Source organism: Zootoca vivipara, chromosome 3 (assembly GCF_965207765.1).
Source record: "Zootoca vivipara chromosome 3, rZooViv2.hap1.1, whole genome shotgun sequence".
NCBI classification, from domain to species: domain Eukaryota; kingdom Metazoa; phylum Chordata; class Lepidosauria; order Squamata; family Lacertidae; genus Zootoca; species Zootoca vivipara.
Window position 1 is genome coordinate 15,442,427 of NC_142586.1, and position 26,578 is coordinate 15,469,004.

The window sequence follows — 26,578 nt, forward strand, 5'->3', positions numbered from 1 at the left end:
CATCTGAACTGCCAAAGGCCAATGCGGCAATTTTAGAACTGCTTTATAAGCAGAGACGGAGCTCCTGGGCTATTAAAGCAAATGGTTTAATGTTACTGTTACAGTGCAGGCGGCTTGCTTTTTGCCGTTAAAAAGTCCCGCTGTGGGTCTCTCTGAAGGCAGCTTCATTTCACTGAAACATAAACTAACATTGGCATGTGCTCTTGTGGGAAAATGATGGCTGAGATTTACACCCCTTTCTTGCTAAGCGTATACAGCTCTTCCTTGCTGGCTTCCTTCCTAACAAGGGATCAAATATTTATTGCATATAACAGTTGGAACGCCTCTTCGCATTTTTGCCGAGGTGCTTCTAGAAACCCTTGGTTTCTATTTTGCAAAGCAAGAAACTCAGAAATAAATGAATCTCTAACAGATAGAAGCAGATGAAAGATGAACTTTATGGCTTCGCTGTCAGACAACAATATATATATTATCCTGTGTGTGTGTGTGTGTGTGTGTGTGTGTGTGTGTGTGTGTGTTCCTAGGGTTGCCATATGTCTGGAATTTCCCGGACATATCCAGAATACTGCAGCTGCAAGCAGTGTCCGGGTGGAAATTGACGGAATGTTCAAGAAAATCCAGACGTATAACAGCCCATGTCGCCAGAGGTCCTTTTGCCGATAGCTCAAAAATGTCCAACTTCTTTGCTCAACAACTTTGGCCAAAACCAGGAAAAGCTCAACAACTTTTCCGTTGGGATTTTCTCTTTTTGAAATATGGCAACCTTGCAACCCTAGTGTGTTCCTGTCCTCAGATTTCCTTTCCTTGTCTCTGATCCGCATGCGTTCATGACAGTTCATGCCACTTTTCTTAAGGGATGATAGGAGAATTCTGTATTTGCAGATTCCAGTATGAATTGACTTGATGAGCACCTCCCAGACTAACCTGTGGATTCAGCAGCAGTTGGTGGGGCAAGCACATCTGGGGCAGCAGTACTCACCTGCCTTCTGAACGCATAGCATAGCTGCCTTTTCCTGAGAGAGTATGAGATACAGTCATACCTTGGTTTAAGTACGCTTCAGTTTGAGTACTTTCAGTTTAAGTACTCCACGGACCCGTCTGGAATGGATTAATCCACTTTCCATTACTTTCAATGGGAAAGTTCGCTTCAGGTTAAGTACGCTTCAGGTTAAGTACTCCGCGGACTGTCTGGAACGGATTAATCCACTTTCCATTACAGTGGTACCTCGACTTACAAATGACTCGACTTACAAATGTTTCGACTTACAAACAGAGCTCCGTCCGCCATCTTGGATGCGGTTTAGATAGGATTTTTTTCGACTTACAAATTTTTAGATAGGGTTGCTTTGACTTAGGAATTTTTCTCCCAATGCATTCCAATGGACTTCAACTTACGATTTTTTTCGACTTACGAATGTGCGTTCGGAACGCATTAAATTTGTAAGTCGAGGTACCACTGTACTTTCAATGGGAAAGTTTGCTTCAGGTTAAGTACGCTTCAGGTTAAGTACAGACTTCTGGAACCAATTGTGTACTTAGATAGATAGATAGATAGATAGATAGATAGATAGATAGATGAATATATTCCCCATGACATGAGTTTCTGACATCAACATTTCGGTCCAAGGAAGATAAATGCCTAGGGTTGCCATATTCCCAAAAATGAAAATCTGGCCAAAGTTCTTCGGTGTTTTTTTAAAATCAAATTTGTTGAGTTATTCTGGGGAACATGTCCCCCCCCCCCAAAAGAGCTTTAGGGGCTTTTCTAGGCTTTTAAAGCTATATATATATATATATATATATATATATATATATATATATATATATATGTGTGTGTGTGTGTGTGTGTGTGTGTGTGTGTATATATATATATATATATATATATATATATATATATATATATATATATAAAATCATCCTACTTGCCATATGTCGAGGTTTTCCAAGACATTTTTTTGATTCAGCAAAAATCTGCCCGGGGTACCATTTTGCTGCCCGATTACCAGATGTGTCCAGGAAAACCCGGACTTATGGCAGCCCTACAAATGCCACAGCTATTCTGATGCTCATAAAGTAATGTCAGAAGACCTTTTAGGCACCCTGCCCTGGACTGTGGCCAGAAATCTGAACCTGGGCGCAGAATGCAGCATATGGAACAGGGAAAGGAGGTTCATAGCTTTATTTCATTTAGGCAAATATATCCTCACGTGAGCAAAGCAAGCAAAATTTGTTGTGTGGTAGCCACCAGCTGAAGTATTCTCCCTTTGGATGTTTCCATGGAGACTGCCTTCAGCTGGCACTGAAGGGGCTGTATCTCCTTAGACAGAGGAGTCGAACAAATTTACAATGCTCCAAAGATCAGCAATTTATTCCCTTTCCAGAGGGATAGCCATGTTAGTCTCATGCAGCAAACAACAAGGTGGTACTTTAAAGACTAGCAAATTTATTACAGCAACAGCTTTTGTGAACTGCAGTCTGTCAGATGCATGAAAGCTTATTAGGATCATGTATATATAATTATATTTTGGTGCAGGGTGGGGGGGGGAGGTTGTAAACAATGAAATAAGGGGGAACGTAAATGCCAGGGTTGCCATATTCCCCAAAGTGAATATTCAGACTAAGTTGTTGAGCTCTACAGGAGGAATTACATAATTAACCGTGGTTGTTCACAACCAGGTGCTAATACATTCGTAAGTAGGTGCTAATGCATACAACAAATGGGGCAGCCTTTACTCAAAAGAATAGACACGAATCCAATCAGAAAGAGCAATATTCAAAAACCTAGTGATGGAAGATCTTCCTGGATCAAAGGACCTTCGGAGCGAGATGCAATGTGAAAGTGCCAAATTATAACGTATCAAGAGGTTCAGTGCTATTACTTGCAGACTGAACTGTGACAAAGGATGCTTTTGTACATTACAGTGGCACCTTGGGTTACAGACACTTCAGGTTACAGACTCCGCTAACCCGGAAATAGTACCTCAGGTTAAGAACTTTACTTCAGGATGAGAACAGAAATCGTGTGATGGCGGTGCGGCAGCAGCAGGAGGCCCTGTTAGCTAAAGTGGCACCGCAGGTTAAGAACAGTTTCAGGTTAAGAACGGACCTCCAGAACGAATTAAGTTCTTAACCTGAGGTACCACTGTATGTGTGTTAATGGGCTTACCAATGCTATGACGACTGTGCTACAAACATCAACTGTTTTGTGAACCACCCATGTTAAATACGTAATCATTACTGTCTGTGCTTTTCTGCATTTGGTTTCCCTCTGACCTCATGGCTTATCCTTCCTTTGTACCATGTGTATATACGGTATAACTCAATATAACATTTCACATATCTGCTGAAGTCAATAGTTGTTCCTGAAAATGCTCTAATAAATTTGTCGGCCTTTAAGATGCCACAAAACATGCTGCTGTTTTCACTTTCTCAAATACTCTGTGCTTTGCAGGGATTAGGGTGGCATCTCTACTGCTGAGCTTCTGAAAGAAAGATCAACTGAAGTTCTTTTAAAAATTGCAATACAGAGGTACCTTGGTTCTCAACCCCCTTGTACTCAAACAACTTGGAACCCAAACACTGCAAACTCAGAAGTAAGTGTTCTGGTTTGCGAACTTTTTTCGGAAGCCAAACGTGCTCCGTTTTGAGTGTTACGCTTCCAATTTGAGTGCCACACTTCCATTTTGAGTGTTACGCTGAGGTCTTTCTGTTTTTGCTATTTATTTTGCGTTTTTGTTTTTGCGGCTTCTTTTGTTTGTTTGTTTGACTTTGTGGAACCCAGTTCAGCTACTGATTGATTGTGTGAACTGCAGTACATTGCTTATTGCTTTCATTTCATGGATCAATGGTCTCGTTAGATAGTAAAATTCATGTTAAATTGCTGTTTCTACGGGTTGTTTTTAAAAGTCTGGAACGGATTAATCCATTTTTGCATTACTTTCTATGGGAAAGCATGCCTTGGTTTTGGAACGCTTTGGTTTTGGAACAGACTTCCAGAATGGATTACGTTTGAGAACCAAGATATCACTGTACAAAAATACCCTGCTGATTCCATCATCCCGCATAAGACTTTAATTTACTTGACTTGTGGTGTATTGGTGCATTCTCCAAATAGTTCCTCCCATATTCTATCTCTCAATTGTATTTATTTCCATTTCCATTTGTGTTATTAGGTGTGTGCCATCCACAGACAAATGTATTCTTTGGTCTCTGGTAGAAATAAATCAAGATGGTTGAATTTGAATTAAAATGATGGTTCACCCCAACATAAAACTGGGGCTCTGAGGTATAAATTATGCTATCTACAGGCTTTGGAACAACAGAGCAGCTCTTGAAATAGCCCTCATAAAAGAATCACCATTCAATCTCACATATTTCATTCAGATTCATTGTTGTAGTAATTAGTTTTCATATTAATACACACGTGCGTCCTCTTCAAGGTTACTGGGAGAGTGGAATGCTAAAAGAAAGCCAGTGATTGCTTTTTAAAAATCGTTCACTGCTGTTTTATATTTTATCTATATTTAATCTTTTCAGGCTTTTTTTTTAATGGTGCCATTTTGACATTGCCATGATTGCTTTTATTGTCTTTGGCTATTGCTTTAGCGATTCTAACAGATGATCTTAATGCTTTAATTTATTATAAACCTTTCGATATTTTATTTTATTACTACGTTTATATCCCAACTTTCCTCCTAGCAGCTCAAGGTGATGTACATGGCTCTCCCGCTCCTCTGTCTGTTGTCACAGAAACCCCTGTGAGGTTGGTTACTAGTGTCTAATTCAATTGCATGACTGTATATCAAGAACTTTTAGATAATTCCCATGGAAGTATATTCATAGATGCACACATCCTTCCAAACAAAACTCAAAATAGAATTGAATGTCACTCTCCCCAAGAGCGAGAGACCAGTCTACATGTAATTGCACAGAAAATATATTTTAAAGATGGAGCATGTATGTGGGTGTATGTGTTCATATATGTGTAAGATTAGTTTCAATAGGATTTCTTAGGTTTTTACAGCTTGGAGGCCCCAAAATCTGAAAACAAAAGACTAATACCCCAAATGCAATTTTATTGATAAGCTCATGGTGTTAAAATGATACCTTTTCTGTGGTTTACAAAGGTCATCTGCAGCGGTTCGAATCCCCAGCTCCTGCCAACCTAGCAGTTCGAAAGCATGTCAAAGTGCAAGTAGATAAATAGGTACCACTCCAGCGGGAAGGTAAACTACATTTCTGTGCACTGCTCTGGTTCACCAAAAGTGGTTTAGTCATGCTGGCCACATGACCCGGAAGCTGTCTGCGGACAAACGCCGGCTCCCTTGGCCAGTAAAGCGAGATGAGTGCCGCAACCCCAGAGTCATCCGCGGCTGGACCTAATGGTCAGGGGTACCTTTACCTTTACTATATGTAGGTTATGGAAGTTGTGGTATATCAGAAAGTAAAACCAGAGACATTTTGGCAATTAAAAAAAATCCACCCAGACCAAAATTCCCCCCCTGAAAAAGAAGATGTGTCCTGGAAAAAGAGGATACATGGCAACCCTGCATATGTGCAACCTTACATATTAAAGCATACCCTCCAACATTTCTCCAGTGAAAAAGCAGTGCCCATGCAAACAGAAATGTTCTCAGCACCCTTGCAAATCCCCTCTCCCTTCCAGCTAATTACATTCCTTAATATCTTTTCCCCATCCGCTCTTTTCAGACTTGCATTTTCAACTGGCCAGACTGGGAGGGCAAGGAACAGCTTGGCCTGATCCTGTGCCCTTTAGCAGCAGGAGACCTGCAGAAATCTGCACACGGGTTTTTGCATAGCATGAAGGTGATTAGCATGGCTTGCTGCTCTCTGCAGATCCCAGCGCTCTTCAAGGCCCAGTAAGAAGTTGGCAAACCTCTTTCAGACTTCACATATGTGAAGGTTAATTTTATAGCACTGTCAGTATCGATTTATACTTTAAGAGATGAGATCATAAGGACTTTGGCATAACACATGCTCAATGCTGGTCATACAAGACATTGTTACTTTCATTTTTTTAAAAAATGTAATAAAATCTGTCAAAATTAATTAAGAGCTTGGGAGAAGAGATATGGTAATACAGCCCAAAGTGATGAGATCATCATCTGCAGCCTGCAACATTTGTACAAACCTTATCCTCATGTTTTGCTACTGCTAAATATCTTGCAGTTCTGAAAATAACCTTTACAGTATCTAGTTCACAAAGAAGGATCTTTCAGCTTTGACTCTTGACCCAAGTTTTAGCCTTGGCAAATATTTCTTCCAGTTGGTCAGGGACAATGGAAGCTGTCCTCTCCCCTCCCCAACCTTAAATTTTTATTGATTTTCATACAATTTAACAAATTCAATTCAGTTTCAATGCAATAGTCCCTTAACATTTTTACCTCCCATTCTTACTTCCGTGATGTTTCTGTTCAAATCCTTTCTCACCTGCCTTAAATGCAATGCATATTTCTATCACATATACCCTATGTTACATTCCTTTTATCTTTCTCATTCCTTTGCTTATACCTTGGTTTTCGAGTGTCTCGGAAGCTGAACGTTTCAGTTTTCCTAACCCCAAAACTCAGAAGTAATTGCTTCCATTTTTGAACACACCTCGGAAGTCAAACGGCTTCTGCTGCGTGTTTTTCAGTTTTTTCAATTGAACTTGCAGCCAGCCCTTTGCGCCTTGGCTTTTCGAACGTTTCGGAAGTCGAACGGTCTTCCAGAACGGATTACATTCGATACCCAAGATATCACTGTATTTCCACTCCTTCCTGCCATTTCATTTGGCTATAATAGTTTCTCAGATAGTCCAGAAAGGGTTTCTGATTTCGTCTTGTTGGTCCTTTATTTCTGCCGTCAATTTTCACGTGAGTTGTAGTCCAACAACTTCTAGAGGGCCACAGGTTGCTCGTCCCTGATCTAGTACTGGAGATTCTTTCTCATACTCCTCTCAGGATACTGCAACAAGGTGCTTTTCAGTGTTAAGACCAAAGCTGCTCTGTGGAGAGTTCTAGGAAACAATTTGTGTAAGCAGCACTCTTAGAATGAGAGATGTTTTTATATAGCAATAAAAAAGAGGGAGAAAGCCAAGGCCTGGTTTGCCAGCCAGGTCCTACTGTGCTTCACGGAATTATTTATGTGTCTTTTGTGGTCAGTCTTATTCTTCCAAAATGCACACACAGAAAGGAACCTTACTTTGGATAGGTATGTTGCCAGTTTTTCTTTTTTCCTCTTTTGCAGCAGCTATTTAGTGGCCAGAAGGGATTAATTCAGAGGCCTATTGAAAAGCAGCATTACAGCTTTTCAGAATCTTTTTGTGTTCCTGGAATAGCCAGCAGGGCTCACATTGCTACTTGGCTTTGCTTGCTTCTGTTCCTGTCTCTTTCGATCGCAACAGATGGCAAAAAGATTTATTTGGACACCTGAGTCTTTCTTCTGGTTTATGTTTTCCTGCGCCAAGAGTCAGGAGGGCAGAGTCTGATCGTATAGCTGATGGAGAAAGCTTGCTGTTTATTAGGGCAGAGTAATAAAATATAAAAGATAAAGGAGTTGTGTCCAGTGTTAAGCCTGCTCAGAGGAAACCCATCAAAATTAACTGACATGGCTAACTTAGATCCATTAATTTCAGTAAGTCTGCTCTGCGTGGTGTCAACCTAATAATAATAATAATAATAATAATAATAATAATAATAATAATAATAATAATTTATTCATACCCCGCCCATCTGGCTGGGTTTCCCCAGCCACTCTGGGCAGCTTAAAACAGAAAAATGAAATAAAACAATCTATTAAACATCAAAAGCCTCCCTAAACAGAGCTGCCTTCAGGTGTCTTCTAAAAATCTGGTAGCTGTTTTTCTCTTTGACATCTGATGGGAGGGTGTTCCACAGGGCGGGCGCCACCACCGAGAAGGCCCTCTGCCTGGTTCCCTGCAACTTGGCTTCTCGCAACGAGGGAACCGCCAGAAGGCCCTCGGTACTGGACCTCAGTGTCCGGGCAGAATGATGGGGGTGGAGATGCTCCTTCAGGTATACTGGACTGAGGCCATTTAGGGCTTTAAAGGTCAGCACCAACACTTTGAACTGTGCTCGGAAACGTACTGGGAGCCAATGTAGATCTTTCAAGACCGGTGTTATGTGGTCTCGGCGGCTGCTCCCAGTCACCAGTCTAGCTGCCGCATTCTGGATTAGTTATAGTTTCCGGGTCACCTTCAAAGGTAGCCCCACATAGAGTGCATTGCAGTAGTCCAAGCGGGAGATAACCAGAGCATGCACCACTCTGGCGAGACAGTCTGCAGACAGGTAGGGTCTCAGCCTGCGTACCAGATGGAGCGGATAGACAGCTGCCCTGGACACAGAATTGACCTGTGCCTCCATGGACAGCTGTGAGTCCAGAATGACTCCCAGGCTGCGCACCTGGTCCTTCAGAGGCACAGTTACCCCATTAAGGACCAGGGAGTCCTCCACACCTGCCCGCCTCCTGTCCCCCACAAACAGTACTTCTGTCTTGTCAGGATTCAACCTCAATCTGTTAGCTGCCATCCATCCTCCAACCGCCTCCAGGCACTCACACAGGACCTTCACCGTCTTCACTGGCTCTGATCTGAAAGAGAGGTAGAGCTGGGTATCATCCGCATACTGATGAACACACAGTCCAAACCCCCTGATGATCTCTCCCAGCGGCTGCATGTAGATGTTAAAAAGCATGGGGGAGAGGACAGAGCCCTGAGGCACCCCACAAGTGAGAGCCCAGGGGTCTGAACACTCATCCCCCACCACCACATTACATATGATGGCTGGTCTGTTGTGTCAGGAGCTTTCAGAGGTTTAAAGCTGGGATGGTGCTGGGGAGGTCAGAGAATTATTAGTGTTTCTCCCCCAAAGCCATTCTTCATTCATTTGTTTATTGCATTGAGATCTCTAACCCCAAAAGTGCTAAGCAAATTACATATCTAGGAAGCTTAGGAGGCCAAAGCTTTGTAGTTTCACAGATACAATGTCTTCGTGTACCTTCATACTATTTTCTGGACCGTTACCAGATGTACTGAAGAGATCAGCGTTTACACTAGCATCAGTTTAAACACCTGGTATACTACTTGGACAGATTCTGGGGATGTGGCATCCCTGGGGCTTTGAATGCTCTCACTTGCCTGAGCTCTGCCTCATTTTTTAAAAACCCGCCTTTTAAAATGTAACCTTTTTTTGGCAGCTGAAACTGAATGGCTTGCACCCATTATCTTGATTTCACATAGCAGCTAGACTACTTATAGCAAAGAACTGGAAGTATGATAGGATACCTAGCAAAGAGGATTGGCTAATAAAAATGATATCATATTATAATTTGGCAACACAAATAGCAGAAATTAAAGGAATAAATGAACAAAAAAAAGGATAAAGATTGGAACAAATTCGAAGATTATATAGCAAGTTTTGTAGAGAATGCCGACCTCTCAGTAGACTTATGAAGACTTATGAAGGCTCAAACAAATGAATATCAAAATGGATAGTAAGGACATGGGTATATATATGAGTAAAGAACAAAAAAAGGCACAATATAAGATCGGCTGGAAAGCACAACACGGTGAGTGGTGGGGCGGCTGGTGGAGGTGTCTGAAGAGTTGAAAATTGATTTCTATTATGTACTGCTTATTTATTATTTACTGTATTTTTGGTTTGCTTCGAGCAATTTTTGTAAAATTTTTGTAAATTCTTGTATGAAATAAAAATTATTTAAAAAAATATGGCAATCTGACAACATCATAACCTTGAGATATTACTTCCTTCCCTCGCAAGGCAATTGGCAGTTGTTAGTGGAAGCCAATAAATTAGTACAGTTCCAGACCCAGGAAAAAAAAAATCTTGATTTCACACAGAGACACACAGTGAGCAGGAATGCAACTCATTCTACTCATCTACTCTTCTAGAATCTTCCCACATGGTAGGCGAAGCAGTTAGACAGTCTGCCTCGCGGCGAAATGTCCTGAAAATTGCAAATCTGAAAGAGCTGCACAGTGTGAGGAAAAACTGGAGCCTAGTTAACTTTCCCAGACAACCACTGATTTATTGCAGATTTCATGAATCTGTTTTATGACATCAGCAGAGAACCTTCACTGAAAATTCAGCATTGGGAGACTAGTGGGAGAAGGGTGGATTTTTGTGCTTAGAAAACAAACATGGCTAAAGGTGGAGAGATCAGAGAATCAGACCGGTATGCATAGTGACCTAAACAGGCCCTGAAATGGTAAAAGGTTTGAGTGAAAATTACATGGAGGGGCTTGGAAAATGCCTGACAACTGCATGATAAATTAGATGTGCTAGAAGCTATTGAAATTGCTTGAACATGAGTAGGGTGGCCATACATCCTGATTTTCCAGGACATATCCTGGAATTTGTCTCCAAAAATGGTGTCCTGGATTATTTTTCGGAAATCGGCCAAATGTCCTGGAAAATTGGCAACGGGGGTTAAATGGTGCCCGAAATGCCTTTAAGAAAGCTCCAAAACGCAAAAATTCTCAACAGTGGTTTTTTGGGGGGCGGGGGGGGGGGGTTTCCTGGTTTTTATTTTTGGAAATGAGGCAAATGTGTCAGACCTTAAGAAATAGGACAGCTGTATCCTAAGACCAGTTGATGTTGCTGCTTCAGCATCTAAAGTTTCTTAACTTTATTCTCCAGATTAAGAATGAGAATCTGAGCCTCCCACTTCCTCCTAAGACTTGTTCCCAGCCGGCTGCTTTCCCAACAGTTGCAAACTCCTTGAGGATGGTCTCCCATTCTGCTAAATGTAGCACCCTTCTTGGGGACAGAGCAGGAGGGGAGAGGAAAACAGTGGAACTGGCAGGTTGCTGGGGATCTGCCACACCCTCGTCCTCCTCCTTGTCCTCATCTGCTGCAGTGTGTCAATCATTCCTGTTGCTTGCTCAGCCTCCCACACATCTACCCCCAGCCTATTCCTCTAACCCAGGCATCCCCAAACTTCGCCCCTCCAGATGTTTTGGACTACAATTCCCATCTTCCCCAACCACTGGTCCTGTTAGCTAGGGATCATGGGAGTTGTAGGCCAAAACATCTGGAGGGCCGCAGTTTGGGGATGCCTGCTCTAACCTGTCTTCTGTATCACACCACCCTTCTCCTCGCTCGGAGCCTTCCCACTCTGATGCTTCTCTGGGGGGGGGGGTTCCCCGGCTGTAGCCTCCCACCATTCCTTCTCATCCAGTCAGTCCCTGGCACTCCACAAGTCAGCCCTTCATTGGCTGCACCCAACAGCCTTATCAAGTGCTTTTTTTGGTCAACGAGAAAGTGTCCATCAGCTGTAATCATTCTTCTTGGTTGTCTGGTTGTGGAGATGCTGGGGGAGGGCAGATGCATAGATTGCTCTAGCTTCTGCTTGCCTGGAATTTATTTTGCTTCCTCTGGCAATGCACAATTACAACTAAATTCTGCTGAACAGATTTGCTGGGCATCAAAGACCCGACAGGCAATCTTACGGCTTTTCTATTACTTCATAAGCATGAGGCTGTCAGTGGCTAAAACGGATACATTCATTCAGCAGGATATATATTCATTGTCTTATTTGACAGTGGTTCCTTGGTAACGGCTGATTAGGTTTCAACACAGCGCTAGAAAGTATTTAGACTGAAGCAAAGGTTTTCGCCCTGATTAGATTCCAGCAAATGTAATGGAAGATGACATCTGGATGTATGTCAGCCCATGTCAGAAGCGTAGATTTTAGTGATTTCCCTTAAAAACAACTCCGGATTTTCAGGTTTTTGAAATATGGCAACCCTAAGTTATCTCAAAGCATGGTGTTGATTTAAGGTGGCCTCTTAGTCCTGAATTCTCCTGAAAAGTGATTATTTGTCTTCACAGCTATCACACACCTGCAGTCTCAAGGGAAGAAACATGTTCTGTTGAGTATTCACAATCCTCTATCTTGGCTTTTACTTTATTTCCAGAGGTCTATTAATGGAGCTATTGAAATGCAATACTTTGGAACCTCAGATCATGCTTCCACTGCTGATCCAAGGAGTGGGAGAAAGCCTGAATAGCCTAGGGCTTCATGAAAGAGCCCATCGCACTTGATTCTTTCATTTTCTTGCCTTTGACTCATGGACAAATATATTTGTCAAAGCAAATATTTGTTGATCCTTATACTCTTCCCATCTCTCTACAGACTGACCTTTTACTGGTAGCATATCCCACTGGGTTCAACAAGACTCACACACATAGGCAACCATTAAAGTCCTAAACGGCCTCAGCCAAGTATATCTGAAGGAGCATCTCCACCCCCATCATTCAACCTGAGGTCCAGCTCCGAGGGTCTTCTGGCGGTTCCCTCACAAGTGAGGTTATAGGGAACCAGGCAGAGGGCCTCTCAGTAATGGTGCCTGCCCTGTGGAATGCCCTCCCATCAGATGTCAAGGAAATAAACAACTATCTGACTTTTAGAAGACATTTGAAGAGAGCCCTGTTTAGGGAAGTTTTTAATGTGTAATGTTTTATTATGTTTTTATATATGTTGGAAGCCACCCAGAGTGGCTGGGGCAACCCAGTTAGATGGGCAGGGTACAAATAAATTATTATTATTATTATTATTATTATTATTATTATTATTATTATTATTGCAACCTAGAGTATTTTTGCAAACCACACTTACTATGAGTAATTGCTATTGAACTTGGGGAAGCTTTTCCCCATGGAATCATGAAGGCAGATGCTCAATTATAGCTAGAAGGCTCGTACCCTTGAGGGTACATTCTTTCATATGTGGTGGACCTGTAAAAGGGTAAAAGAATATTGGGAAATAATTTATAATGAATTGAAAAAAATGTTTAAAAGTACTTTGAAAAAACCAGAGTTTTTTTGGGAGGGATAATTCAGATGGAAATTCCCGGGTGTCAAAACAGGTTATTTATGTATGCTACTATGGCGGCCCGTGTTTAGTTGGTCCAAAAATGGGAAATGAGCGAGGTCCCAACTAAAGAAGAATGGCAACTTAAACTGATGGAATATGTGCAGCTTGCAGATCTAACATATAGAATAAGAGAACAAGAAGAATATATGTTTAAAGAACCTTGGAAAATGTTTATTGAATATATGGGGGGAATGTGTACGCTTGAAAACATTGGCAGCATTAAGATAAATTCAACAGTGTAAACAAGTTTTGATGGATGTAATAATGGAACACTGAATGTTTTAATTTATGTAAAATATGCAGGGATTTACCACTATGCAAATTGAACCATAGAAAGAGAAGAAGGGAAGCCATTGACCTGTTAAGGTGGTTGAATGAATATTTTAAATTGTAAAATAGAAAGCTTAATAAAAGACACACAAAAAAAGATAGCTAGAAGGCTCAAGGTGCATGGTAACTAAAAGTCATAGTGACTTCTCTCTCCAAGTGTTGCCATTAGGAAATTTAGTTGCTCACATGGTATCTGAGTTCCAGTACACAGGAAGTGTGTAGTTTGCAGCAGCCAGGGAGCTGAAGAGAGAGGTCTTATGTACTCTGGTCTCTAAGCCATACGCTAACCATAGTCACCAGCAGTGAGGGGGTATCAGGGATTGGAGACCATGAGCAGACCATAGACACATATTGTGTTGTTGTTCTTTGGTCTGCACCCAGATATTTTTGCACTCAGACTCTCAAGGACTGCACCTCCTTCTCTGATAGTTCCGGGAGTCTTGGGTATCAGCCTAGAGAGCCCCTCAAGGGGGCCCTTAGCAATGGATTCAGAAGGTCCTGTGTGCTGCTGAAGCTTGACTGTGCCGGTCACATTTTGTTGTAAGGTTGACTGTGGGGTCAACCAGTCCTCCAAGGATTGGATGTCTGGCACCAGGTCAGGGCTAGTAATGGTGCTTCAACACTGTCTATAGGACAGAGTCCCCCACCATACCTGAGGCAACAATCTAGATTAGGAGGTGCAAGGCAGGCCATGGGGTGCACACAGTTCTGTCCATTCTTTGCCCCAATGGGAACTAGCCACCATTGCCCCAAGGAATTCCAGCAATCATTCACCCATTGATGGTGTAAGGTTGCATTGCTCTAATGCTACGGTAGGTTCTGAAGTAGCTAACATCTTTCTTATCTGCAGCCTGTTTCTGCGGGTGTTTATTGACAAATCAGTTTTGCTCAACTCAATGGGATTTACTTCCATGTAAGTAGGCATGTGCAGGATTTGCTGCCACAGCCTTTAGGTCCATTGGAATAAGATGCCCAGAGTGACATGTGGTTCTCATTGCTGCAGATCAGACAGTGAAATTCAACAGAAGGTATTCCGTTTACCTGGATTTTCTGATTGCCAAATTACCCCTTTCTATTGGGGATTGTAGCTGCTCAATAGCTGTAAATCAAACAAACTTCTCTGAGGTGTCAGGAGGAGGTCTGCAAACTGATTAAATAATTGTAGCTGATTAATCATCTGCTGTTAAACAATTCTGCCACTAATTAATTTACTAGATTCAAATACTGGAATATAATTAATTAGATTCAGATTGTTGCACATCACCTAGAGTAGTAGGCAAATAGGTGACTAATGAATAATAAATAAATACATGATGAAAATCAATAATTCCACATGTCAACAGCAACAACAAAAACTCAAGATAGGGATATTTTTCTAGACATAGAAAGAAAAATAAGGTGTACAAGGAAATGTAAGGTCTACCACTTGCTTCTTGGTGTGGTTCACAGAGGGCTTAACCTTTTTTTGAAGCCATAGCTATGCAACTTGATTCTAAGTTTATCTGAATTTCAAAATATTTTGCCCAAGCCCAGCCAGGAACCTATGAAAGGGACAGTCCATTTCAAAATGAGCAGCCAACTTTGAATTCCCTGAATGAAAAGAAATCTATCCTCCCTGTTTTCTTTGCACCAGACTTGTACCTTCCCCCGATCCAGCTTCAGCATGTCCTTGGCAAACGTCTTTTATCCTCTTCATTCTGTGTCCAGGGCAGCTGTCTACCAGCTCCATCTGTTACACAGGCTGAGACCCTACCTGCCCGCAGACAGTCTCGCCAGAGTGGTGCATGCTCTAGTTATCTCCTGCTTGGACTACTGCAATGCGCTCTATGTGGGGCTACCTTTGAAGGTGACCCGGAAACTACAACTAATCGGGAATGCGGCAGCTAGACTGGTGTCTGGGAGCAGCCGCCAAGACCATATAACACCGGTCCTGAAAGATCTACATTGGCTCCCAGTACATTTCTGAGCACAATTCAAAGTGTTGGTGTGGACCTTTAAAGCCCTAAATGGCCTCGGCCCAGTATACCTGAAGGAGTGTCACCAGCTCCGAGGGCCCTCCCTGTGAGAAGTGAGGTTACAGGGAACCAGGCAGAGGGCCTTCTCAGTAGTGGCACCCGCCCAGTGGAACGCCCTCCCATCAGATGTCAAGGAAATAAACAACTATCTAACTATCTGAAGGCAGCCCAATTTAGAGAAGTTTTTAATGTTTGATCATGTTTTTAATATTCTGTTGGGAGCCGCCCAGAGTGGCTGGGGAAACCCAGCCAGATGGGTAGGGTATAAGTAACTTATTATTATTATTATTATTATTATTATTCCTCCTCCTCCTGTCATTGATCCCAAGTAGTGGAGATGTGACAGCAATGGAGGTGTTTGCAGCAGCAACAAAGAAGCTTCCATTGATAGACCCATCCTGCTCTTCCTACAGATCTCTTTCTCTGCTCACAAAGAGGGAGACCTTCAGAAGCTTCTGGCACCTGGGATGCCCTCTTGAAGATCACAGCATTGCACCCAAAAGCTTTCAGTCCCCTGTCATTCCTCCACTCCTCCTATCTTAATAGCTACACAGATGGGGAATCTTCTTCCCCTGACACCCCACCCACTTTGGCAGCCCTCCGAGAGTTTTGTGTACCTAAAACCATGGAAAGGAGAGGAATTGTATCCATCTCCATGGATCAAAATGATCAACTCCACAGATTTTTTAAAATAAATGCCCGCGTGTTTCCTAGTTTCTAAGTCGACATTTTCTAGCTCTAAATTGAATGAATCTACTTGGCAGAATTTGATTGAGATCTAATTAAGCCAGATGGATACATTCAGGACAGGTGCATCATAGCTTTTGAAAGAGAAGAGAGGGAGTAACTGAAGAGTGAGGTACGGTTTAATTAATAGGACACAGGTATTTTCGTACTTTGAGATAGGCTATTAATACAATCAAATTATGCACAGCTCTGTCATTAGCATGACATGGAACCTGGCGATTTAACTGAGAAGATTTTAACTCCTTTTTTTTTTAAGAAGGAATGCTAAGTGTTTAAAGGAGGCGAAATAGATAGTAATGAAGAGCACTGCATTCTTCGTTAAAAATAAAAGGAGTTGCAGAAAATTATCCAGCAAATAAACTTCTCCCCAGCAGTTTAGAAATATCTTGTTGCATAATCCCAAATGTTTGATGTTTTATTATGTTTTTATATATGTTGGAAGCCACCCAGAGTGGCTGGGGCAACCCATTCAGATGGGTGGGTTATGTATAAACAAACAAACAAACAAACAAAAGTATGATGATTTCATGGGCAGGATTTGAACTATGAGCAACAGAAGGAATTAAAGATCATTGTATTGTTATTATGGTATAAGGGAGAGAAGATAAGGTGCAGCAATGGGGAGAAATAAAATACACCAGGGGGTGGGAAGTCGACAAAACAAAAGAAAAATTTACAGTGGTATCTCGGTTTTCGAACGTGATCTGTTCTGGAAGACCGTTCGAGTTGTGAAATGTCCAAAAACTGAAAACTCAATACGCAAGCCTCAATACGGAAAATTCAATACGGACGTTGCATGGCATGTTTGACTTCCGAGGCGTGTTTGAAAACCAAAGCATTTACTTGCATGTTTAAGGCGTTCGAAAACTGAAATGTTTGTCAACGGAGATGTTCGAAAACCGAGGTACCACTGTATTATGCATTGGAGTGTTTATGTGAAATACTTGAAAATTTAATACAATATAATTGGGGGGGAAAGGAATACTCCGGACATAGAAGCAATACACCAATGCCCCCAAGGTTTCTCATAAACACGGAGAGTTACTTCAAAATAATAATGTGCAATGAACTTACATTAGCCCCATGTAGACCTGGTTCCCCACAGCGTAAAACTATCCTCAGATTCTGAATGAGCACAGCCTCCTAGATGGAGCACTTAGCTGCTGGCTGTCTATTAATAAGTGACAGGAATAATTTCTTTAATCATAATAATTCAGCATATGGCATGAGGAGGGGCGTTGCTTTGAAGTTCAAACTATAGCTCATGAAACTGAGATGGATCGGTGGGAATCTCAAATAGCAAATCCTTTCTTTAATAATAATAAAAGGGAATTGAGCATGCTGTGCCTCTGAGATGGGAAGACTGAATGGAACTTTTATTTAAAGCTACAATGAGACTTTATAAATGTTAAATTGAAGAAAAGAAAAGAAAACATATTTCAACCCCTTGGGGTTTTTGATCCAGCTAGTAATAACTGAGACGCGAGACGCTTATTTGACATTACTTCCTTCCTTGATGACTTTTGTTTAAACACTACCAAGGAGAAGCTGAGAGGGAGGGAGATGTGGGTCTATAAGTCAATGGGCATAGGTGAAGTCCAAGTTTTACCCAGTAGCATGGATATTGTTCTTCAATTCAGCAGTCGGTGATGAAAGTGATCGCTTCTACTTGAAGAACACTGAGTGCTGGATCTCTTGATTGATGAATAAATTCAGGACTTAAGTAGTCCAAAGCATATTGCAGGCATCCCACAGGCATCAATTGGTTTTGTTTTGTTTTAAATTGCAAGCCGGTTCAAAAATCCCATCCATGAACTGATAAATAGGTTGCACCTGGGAATGGGAATCCAATTTGATTCTACTCACATTGAAAGGTAAACAAAGGAACTTGCAGCGTTTGGGACTTTTTAGAGAAAAGCCGAGTAAGAGCTGGCCTGGTTTATAAAATTGTGCATAGAATGAAGAAAGCGGATAGAGAAGAACGTTTCCCCCTTCCTCATAACACCAGAACTCAGGGACATCCAAAGAAGGTAAAAGTTGAAAAATTCAGGAAAGCTGAAAGAAAGAATTTCTTAATGCACCACAGACTATAGAACTCGCTCCCATAGGAAGCCGTGATGGTTTCCCCCACCTGCATGGCTTGAAAAGAGGATTAGAGAAATTCATGGAGGAGAAGGCTAGGAATCGCTACTGGCTGTGATGGCAATGCTCTGCAGTGCTTCTGAATACTAGTTTCTGGAAACCGCAGGAGGGGAGAGGTACCCAACGTCTTCTGTTCATATACAGTGGTACTTTGGTTCTCAAACAACTTGGAACCTAAACAGTGCAATCCTGGAAGTAAGTGTTTGCAAACTTTTTCCGGAAGCGAACATGCTCTGTTTTGAAAGTTACGCTTCTGATTTGAGTGCCACACTTCCGTTGAGGTCTGTATGTTTTGCTATTTATTTTGAGTTTTTGTTTTTGCGGCTCTTTTTTCTTTTCTTTTTGTGACTGTGTGGAATCCAGTTCAGCTACTGGTTGATTATGTGACTGCAGTACATTGTTTATTGCTTTCATTTTATGGATCAATGGTCTCGTTAGATAGTAAAATTCGTGTTAAATTGCTGTTTTAGGAGTTGTTTCTAAAAGTCTGGAATGGATTAATTTATTTTGCATTATGGGAAAGCACACCTTGGTTTTGGAACGCTTTGGTTTTGGAACAGACTTCCGGAACAGATTAAGTTTGAGAACCAAGGTACCACTGTATTCTTAATCTACCTAATTCATATGATCCAAGACCATATGCAAACTGAGGCATAGCCTTCCTTTAACATTTGCCCTTCAAAATTTCGAATTTCGAATTTCGAAATGTGATTGTCCAACTAAGAAATTTGTACAAATACGCAAATGCATATATCCATGAAAATAAAATATATATTGCAATGGGGTAAATTGCTTTGGAAAACAGTTGATCTGGCAGGGAAATAGTGAAGCATGTTATATATATAGCTCTTTTTCTCATACGTAAATAAAGGAACACAAGAACTACAGTCACCAGAGTCACAACCCCCTTATGGAGATACTGTATACTCTTAGTCGAAGAGTATCCGTGAATTGAATACACCTAAGTTATTGCACAAGCAGATCAACTTTCAGTTGTGCAAAGGGCCTTCCCCTCCCTCTAGAGCAGACTTGGGAGGTGCAAGGAGGAAAGAGAGAAAAAAGAATGTCTATTATATGAATGGAAGCCATTTTGCTCATGCAAGGACTTCATTGGATACAACTCAATAATTGTACTTAATGAGTCATCATTTCTTTCCAAGTTTCATAACAGATGCCTAAAATAAACCATTTCCCATCAGTATTCTACTATTGATGTGCTCTCAGTGCTGTTCATCTTGCTTATTGTCCTTTATCAAAAAGCAAAAACAAAAAATACCTAAGACCTGGGTTTGATTATTTTTAATTGCTTTGACCAAATTTAATTGTTTTGTTGTTTTTCTTCCCTGTTTGGAGAGTATCTTGGGATGCTGAGGACATAGAGAAAATTGAAGAAAGTATTGGTGTGTGATGGCAAGTTGTGCTGGATGTCATTCCGGGCCTCCTTTGCAAACCATTGCATATGACCCTGCAACGAACCCCCCTCGCCGACGTTGCCAATAGATTATGAGACGAAAGGGTACAGGGGAAAAGCAATCCCCACTCAATTCCTTACGCCTTAAAATAAACCCCTCAATTCTGGGCTTCTCAGTAAAGAGAGTCTAATTCCAGCTTTCGTGGGCTGATCTCACAAACACTCAGGGCTATTTGAATGAACAACCTCTTGCCTACAGAACAGGGACTCCCTCAACTCAGATCCCCACTGTATCAGTCTGCCATATCACCCTGGCAAACTTGTGGCACTCTAGGTTTTCACCATACTGCCCTTCCTGTGTGACTCTAGGACACAAACTATCCCTTTTCCTTAGGTAAGTTTTGCCCTTTTCTGAGTCTCCACCTCTGTGAGTTTTAATACGCTGCTGGAATAACCAAGACGATACTCTTGGGCACAAAAAGAAGATGAATTTTATTTTATTGAGAACATAGGTTTTTCTTTTCTTAACAATGCATAAGTTTACAAGCTTAGTTACTGTTATACATTATCACTGTCAGACTTCAACTTCAAGTATTCCTCAGCCTAACCTAAAACCACCACTATCCTGGCCTCACACCCTTCTTCTTCCCTCTTCGTCACCAAACTCCCACTCTTCCAACTGCCCAACTGCCAAAACGGTTATTCCCTCCTTTTTAAACCGGGCACCGTCCCGCCTCCTAAGGATGCGCTGTCAGTTAAGCTGGAGGTGGATTAACTCTTTCTAATCCAGGGTGTAATAAATCTTCCATCCTGGGGGCTAATCCGTTACAGACCCACAATTAGGTCCCTTCCTAAAATATTGCCTCTCCTCCCCACAGGGCCATGACTATCATGTGCTATAAGTGTGCAAACTTGCAGAATGAATAAATAATAATCAGCAACCAATTAAGGTTTACATTTCTGAAGCGATCGTGTTGTTTCTGCAAAACTACTGCAGAGGTCCTCATTTGCATGCAAGATGGCACACAATGTTTTAAAAGCAGAAAGCAGCCATTCCTTGCTTCCAATTTTCAATATTTAAACGTTTTCCTCCAGCAAAAAGAATAGCTTTATTCTTCTCTTGAAATGACAGAGCAGAAGTCTAAGTACCATTTAGGCTCTGTTTGCAGGGTGGTAATAAGCTTATCTGCTCTACAAAGATAGGACCCCTCTGCTTGATGATTCATGTTTGGCAGACACATTCCTCCTTGTCTCTCTGAAGCAATCGCACTGTCTTTGGTGAAAATTGCCAGGTCTCATAATACCAAGGGACCAATTTACTGGTGTCAGTGACAAGGAGAATCGCTTGCACAGTTCCTGTAAAATGTGAAAACTATAAAAAGAGCTCTTAAACCCTTAAAAAGAGAAGGAAACAGAGATAGCAGTTTTGGGGAGGTTGGGGGGGGGGTAAGGAACAGTTTCTTCAACCTCAGTCCAAAACTGAAATTGCAGGGTGCTTTATTGAGGTGAGTACCGGTAGCTACCCCAACAACTTCCCAGGTCCTATGTTTTGAAATGAATAAATATTGAAGGTCTAGCTACACTAGTTCTGCCCACTAATTCACAAATCTGTTCTTCTGTAAAGACTTGCTAAGACAGATCTCTTGCCCTGAAAATAGGTCACAAGGACCAGAGGAAGTGGCAGGATGCCTTGAAATATCAGTGGCTAGGAATGGCACATGTTTTCCAATGGGAATTATGGTTCTTTCACACTTACATTTGGCAATGAGCAGAGAACTCAGTCGCCGTTTCCCCCCGATTCAGCACTAAACCACAAGTTTCCCCTGGGGAAGGTATTGGGGTGAACAGAGGTGTGGATGAGCTCTACCCCTCTTAGAAGAGGATTGAACATACTTATCTCAGCCACATAGAGATGCTTCAGAATAATAATAAATAATAATAATAATAATAATAATAATAATAATAATAATAAATCTTTATTTATACCCCGCCCTCCCCAGTCAAAATCAGGCTCAGGGCAGCTAACACCAATAAAATTACACTATTTAATTAAAATACAGATTAAAATACAATATTAAAATTTGAAATTTGAAATGCAGCCTCATTTTAAGTAGTCCATAAATCAAAAATAATCATTGGTGGTGAAAGGGGTGGTAGGTATTGCCTCTTCGCAGCCTAGCTAAATGGCGTCCTTGCCTGGGTCTGTGGACTGATTGAGATAACCGTTGGCCACAAGGGAAAGTAGATACTTAAATGTTACTGAATGCACAGAGAGGTGGGAACTTGTAACCTCTATCCATGAAGTAAGCATCTTTGCAGACATTTTGAAAGCTGAGGAAGTACCATAGAAACAGCGCCTTTTCAGCAGCTGAACGCAGCTCTTCTGTTCTACATCGGCTCCCTGTACATTTCCAAGCACAATTCAAAGTGGTGGTTCCCTCCCTGATGAAGCTCCAGGGAACCAGACAGAGGGCCTCCTCGGAAGTGTTAGGATGATGTCGGCGTCTCCCGGCTGGTTGCCCAGGAAAGTATATAGACAAGGAAAAGTTTCTAGCCCTGCTGCAGATTCTAATGCGTATGGATGATAGGTGATAGTCAATGGATGCAGCTCAATTGCCAAGAGAGGACTAGAGTTGTACCCATATTCCTGCATTGCAGGGGGTTCAACTGGATGACCCTTGGGGTTCCTTCCAGCTCTACAATTCCAGGCTCCATTTAGGATTTAGGCTACATTGTTTGATGAGAAGTGAAGGGGCACTGGGCGACCTTTTAGCAAAAGCTTTTCCGAGTAAATATTTCTTCAGCTTCTGTAGTAGCCAAAAGTTGTTTTATGCTTTTAAAAATATGTCCTAACGTATAATTTTATATCTGTCCATCAAGCCAGAATTATGGTCTTCAGATACCTGTATTCGGTAGATGGAAGTTTCTGACAAGAATGGCATTTATCATAATTGTTTTCCCCCTATTCTCACACCAGGGTAAACGTTAGTCACTTATGAGAAGTACCACCTACTTAAGGTGACAATTTGCCCAGTGGGACCTTTTGAGGCAGCACTGGTATACACCACAGAGAGAGCTAAAGAAAGAGAAAATAAAAGTCACAAAGTTAAAAAGAGATTCAAGAGATTGCAAGCAAAGATGGAAGGTTGGCATTTTAACCACGATTTTAAAAAAAGAAAGAAACATTTTCCAGACAATCTCAGACAATTTTTCAGACAGTCAGTGGTGAGGAAACTGGACTGCCAGATGTTATTAGACTCCAGCTCCCATCAACCCCAGCCAGCTTGTGAAAAGTTCATGGATAATGGGAGTTGTAGTCTAGAAACATCTGAAGGGTTGCAAGTGCCCCATCCCTTAAGAGGAAATAAAGTAAAAATAACAAACCAAAGTATGAAACAGGACCAGAATGACACAGAGCAAGTAGTTTGCTGCCCACTCTGGGCAGTTTCCAACATTTATAAAAAACATAATAAAACACTAAACATTTTAAAAACAACAACAACACACACACTTCTCTATACAGGGCTGCTGTCAGATGTCTTCTAAAAGTTGTATAGTTACTTATCTCCTTGCCATGGGGGTCACATAACTCCATCCCCTCCAAAATATCCTTGATGGTTGTCCCTAAGGAAAATGGGACAACCAGGGATCAAATCAGAAACTGGGATGGCATCTTTAAATCTGGGAATGTCCCAAAAAATAGGGACACTTGGAGGGTTTGTTTGAAGGTAAGGCTGGTTCACATATTTTTTTTATATAAGGATCTGCCACTCACCATAAACCCAGCCTATTAGCCCAAATATAAGCCGCACTCCCCCCCCCCAAATTTCAATCATGAAAAGTTAAGGTGCAGCTTATATTTGTGACCTTATGCCACCAGCAAAGCGGCATGGCTCCCCCCCCCACAAGGAAGCAGCCCAGGTATTTCCCCCCCCCCCTGAATTTTAAAGGTGAGGCTTATTTGTGGATGGGGCTTATATTCAGGCCAATACGGTATTTCACCAGCCTGTTATTATTTCCAGACAAACATAGTGCTATTCTCTGGCACCATAACATGGTATTGTCATAGGTTCTGGGTGCCAGAGTTTATGGGTGAAAGTCACCCAGGATTATTGGGTTCGGCAAAAGTTAGAATTAATCGAAGTTTGGCTAGATTGTGCTAAACACAGAAATCCCTGGGCTCAGCTTATGCTAAGGAACCAAGTCAGCTCTGCAGAGCTAGCTGGAGGGGGATCATTGGAAGAACAAAGGCTGGTAATGGCCAACCCATTAACCCATTAAGGCAGCCATTAGAAGAGACTCTCTGTTAATGGGCACTAGGAGGGCACTAGGAGAATTGAGGGCACTAGGAGCAGGGGACGACAGAGGACGAGATGGTTGGACAGTGTTCTCGAAGCTACCAACATGAGTTTGACCAAACTGCGGGAGGCAGTGCAAGACAGGAGTGCCTGGCGTGCTATGGTCCATGGGGTCACGAAGAGTTGGACATGACTAAACAACTAAACAACAACTCTGAGCCAGACAGAAAATGGGGGGAAACCCTCCCTGCGGGAAGAGATAGTTAGCAGAGACAAAAGGCCAGAGTTTCAGGAGGGAGAGGCAGAATTTCAGAGGGCTGTGGGGGAAACAAGCAGGGTTAAGTGTCACTATTGCAAGCCATGTGTCTCAATTGCACCGTTAGATACTTCTGGGTTTTCAAAATGAATATGTCAGGCCAACACAATATAATTCTGGAGTTAAAATGTTACCCCAGAATGACAGCTTTTTTCAAAATTGTTCCCTTTCAGGGATAACTAAATGGTATTCCAATCATGGTGCTTAAGGCTTGCGATTCAAATTAGGTTGGTGCATTAAAGCAAGACTGCAGTTATGTCAAAAAATGTCAGCTTAATAGCAGATTTCTAAGCATTTCCCACTGGACATGCAATTCACAGAAAGAACTAGCAAGTGGGCTCTGAAATGCAGCGTGAATTTTCCATATAAATGAAGTGCTCATGTAACTAATATATTCCTGATTAAGTGCATTTTGTTTTTTCAAAATACCTCTTCTAGGAAAATGCACCAAGGTTAATTTCTCTCCCCGCAAGCCCCGTGAACTGTGATTAGCATCTACCAGCCATTTTTATTGTCCCTGTAATTAGCAAGATATCGGTCTAATTGCTTCATAAAATTAAATCTTCCAGCATCAGGAAAGAAAATCAGTTTTAAAAAGACATGTGTAAGGCATCCTAATAATATTTGTACTGAAGCACAACAGAGACGTTTTAAAAGTATTGTGCCATTACATTATTTTTATTAATTTATTAATAAATGCTCCATTTCCCAAATGTTATTGACCTGTTTCCTTCCTTCCTTCCTTCCTTCCTTCCTTCCTTCCTTCCTTCCTTCCTTTATTGATCTCAATCTCTTCCCTCCCTCCCTCTCCTTTCTATCGATCGATCTAATTACAAAGTATCAAACAATAAAACATAACATTGCAAAGCAAAGCAAAGCAAAACAAAACAAAACAAAACAAGGTCATGCCCAACACATTTTGTGAATAAAGCTGAGTAAGAGGACATTGGCCAAAAAGACACAACAAATCACTATACCAAACAGGACCAAATGTCTCAGGACCAGCTAGTCTCCTTAAAAACCCATTTTTATGTATCATTTTTTCACCCAGCACAATGTGCCATACTTGAGAGTACCAGCTTTACCATGATAGTTCAGACACTATTTCCCAAATCTCGGAAACCTCCACTTTGGCTGCTATCAAGCAGAAATTTATGAGGTCTCTATATAGTATCTTGGAAGCATTGAAAAAAATCACAAACATACCACTTAAGAGGTTTTAGAAAGCATCGTTATCCTTGTTATTTGTTCAAAAGCTTCAATGCCAGGATGCTGCAACCAACGAACAGCACCACTGCATGTGCATAAATGTACCTCTCAGGCCACAGGCCACCTAGGAGGGAAGGTGTTGTTCAGGGGTCAGCAACCTTTTTCAGCTGTGGGCCGGTCCACCATCCCTCAGACCACGTGGAGGGCTGGACTATATTTTGGAAGGGGGGGAAATGAGCGAATTCCTATGCCCCACAAATAACCCAGAGATGCATTTTCAATAAAAGGACACATTCTACTCATGTAAAAACACGCTGATTCCCCGACCGTCCACGGGCCAGATTTAGACGGCGATTGGGCCGCATCCGGCCCCTGGGCCTTAGGTTGCCTACCCCTGGTGTTGTTTATATAGATCAACTTGACAAACCCTCTGCCACCCAATGTACCAACTAGAGCAGCCTTCCTCAAACTTGGCCCTCCAGATGTTTTGAGACTACGATTCCCATCATCCCTGACCACTGGTCCTGCTAGCTAGGGATCATGGGAATTGTAAGCCAAGAAACATCTGGAGGGCTGAGTTTGAGGAAGCCTGAACTTGGGAGTGGATTCCTTTACGGAAGCAGGTGGCATCTTATAGGGGGCATGCCTTCCCCATCACTTGAACTCATAATTAACTATTGCAGCTATAGTACATTTCAGTTATGAAGTTGTAGCAATGAGGCAGTCCCTTTCCTTCAGTCTGCTTGCTGCAGGCATTCAGACTTGCAAAGTGTGACTGGAAAGAAGATGGAGCTTGCGTGGTTAGGGGATAAGCCATAGGGATATTGGGAGGGTCTGTAATGATAAAGGTGCTGACCTTTAAAGCCCTAAATGGCCTCGACCCAGTATACCCGAAGGCGCGTCTCCACCCACATCATTCAGCCCGGACACTGAGGTCCAGCTCCGAGGGCCTTCTGGCGGTTCCCTCACTGCAAGAAGTGAGGTTACAGGGAATCAGGCAGAGGGCCTTCTCGGTAGTGGCACCTGCCCTGTGGAACGCCCTCCCATCAGATGTCAAGGAAATAAACAACTATTTGACTTTTAGAATACATCTGAAGGCCACCCTGTTTAGGGAAGTTTTTAATGTTTGATATTTTATCGTGTTTTTAATATTCTGCTGGGAGCCGCCCAGGTGTGTGTGTGTGTGTGTGTG